This window comes from Pristis pectinata, chromosome 13, assembly GCF_009764475.1.
Source record: "Pristis pectinata isolate sPriPec2 chromosome 13, sPriPec2.1.pri, whole genome shotgun sequence".
Taxonomy (NCBI): Eukaryota; Metazoa; Chordata; class Chondrichthyes; order Rhinopristiformes; family Pristidae; genus Pristis; species Pristis pectinata.
Genome location: NC_067417.1, coordinates 12,291,205 through 12,293,006, shown reverse-complemented (window position 1 = coordinate 12,293,006; position 1,802 = coordinate 12,291,205).

Here is a 1,802-nt window from a genome sequence, read left to right as displayed (position 1 = left end):
AGGGTCCTGACCCGAAACGTTCACCACTTGCTTTTCTCCACAGAAGCTGCCTGACCTGCTGAGTTCCTCCAGCACCATAGTGTTTTTCATCTAGATTCCTGCATCTGCAGTCCTTTATTTCTCTGGCCCCTTGCCATCTCTCTAATCCCCTCCAGCACAACCCTGCAAGATATCAATGTTTTTGCATTGTAACCTCTTACCATTCCCCAAAAAACAAAATCCCTCCTCTTACCAAGTTCTTGGTTATCTGTCCTACTATCTTACATAGATAAGTGTCATTTTTTTAATAATATTCAAGCCTTGAGATGTTTTGTTATTATGTAGATATGAAAGTTATTGTTGCAAACCTCTGACTCCCACCTATTGTGTCACTAACATACTCAGAGGGACATGTGACATGACTTTTAATGTTTACTACAATGAAAGTAACTTCAATTAGTTTCACACTTGTAAATGTAGCAAAGGAAATAGAGGCATTGAAAGTATGACTTAAATTGAAAAAGGTTTCCTTCTCAGATCATAAGAAATTAGAACATGTTTGTCCCAAGGGTTTATTTTTCCTCATGGAGACAGAATGGCAGAGTTTTTTGCAGACTTAACTGCCACGGTGTGAATACCACAAATTAAAAGACACCTGGACAGGTACATGGATAGGAAAGGTTCAGAGCGATATGGGCCAAACATGGGCAAATTGGGATAGCTTAGATGGGAATCTTCGTTGGCATGGACCAGTTGGGCCAAGGGCCAGTTTCTGTGCTGTATGACCCAATGACTCTATAATGAATAATCTTGTACAGTGATCCCTGAGTAAACAGAAAGGAACTAGCATTTCCACACTCAAAGTTGGTAAGCCTATTGAAGTACTGAGATCTAGATGCTGAGTCTAGGATTGAGCTCATTTGCAAATGTTCACTGCTTATTGAGTAGCCTGGTAATGTTATTGAAGTTAAAAAAATGAGATGATGATTAAGAGTTATTGGTCTGAAACATTAACAGTTTTTGTCTCTCCATGGATGCTGCCTGAATTGCTGAGTATTTCCAGTTCCTGTTTTTATTTCAGTGTCAAGTTTCTTGAGAAGGACTGCCTGGGCAAGGCAAACATTGCCTAATGGAACCATACTCTGAAGGCATTTTTCACCTCAAGAGTATTGGCAAGATGGAGAGAACCCTTCTGGCTGGCTTTACATGTAGAGTTTTCATAAACTCTAATCCCCAGTGCAAATATCAGTGAAAGAAGCAGGTGTACTGTGTGATTCTGTACACTGTGATTCTTTGGCCAAGGTGTTTAGAATCTACAGTTAAGTGGCATTTTCTCTAGTCTTACTTTGTTAACATACCCAATCTATCCACAAGACCTCAAAAAAGGTCTTCAAGACCAAAGGAAAAATAAATATCAGAATTCTTTCGTAATAGCTGAATGCCTCACAACAAAACTGATTTAGGTGTTTCCAATCAGTCAGAGTAGTGCAGCATAGAAAGTGGCCCTTCTGCCCACCACATACATGCCAACCTTTTTGCCCATATATACTATCCCATGTGCCCACATTAGGACCATATCCTTCTGTGCCTTAACTATTTAAGTGTCTGTCTAAATGCCTCTCAAACATAGTAATTATGTCTGATTCCACCACCTCTTCTGGCAGAAATTCCAGATAATTCCAAAAGAAAACCTACCCCTAAGATCCCCTGTAGATCTCCTACCCTTCACTTTAAACCTATGCCCTCTTGTTTCTCATACCCGTACCATGAAAAAAAAGACTTGACTATCTACCCTATATATACCTGATAGATGCATATGAGTA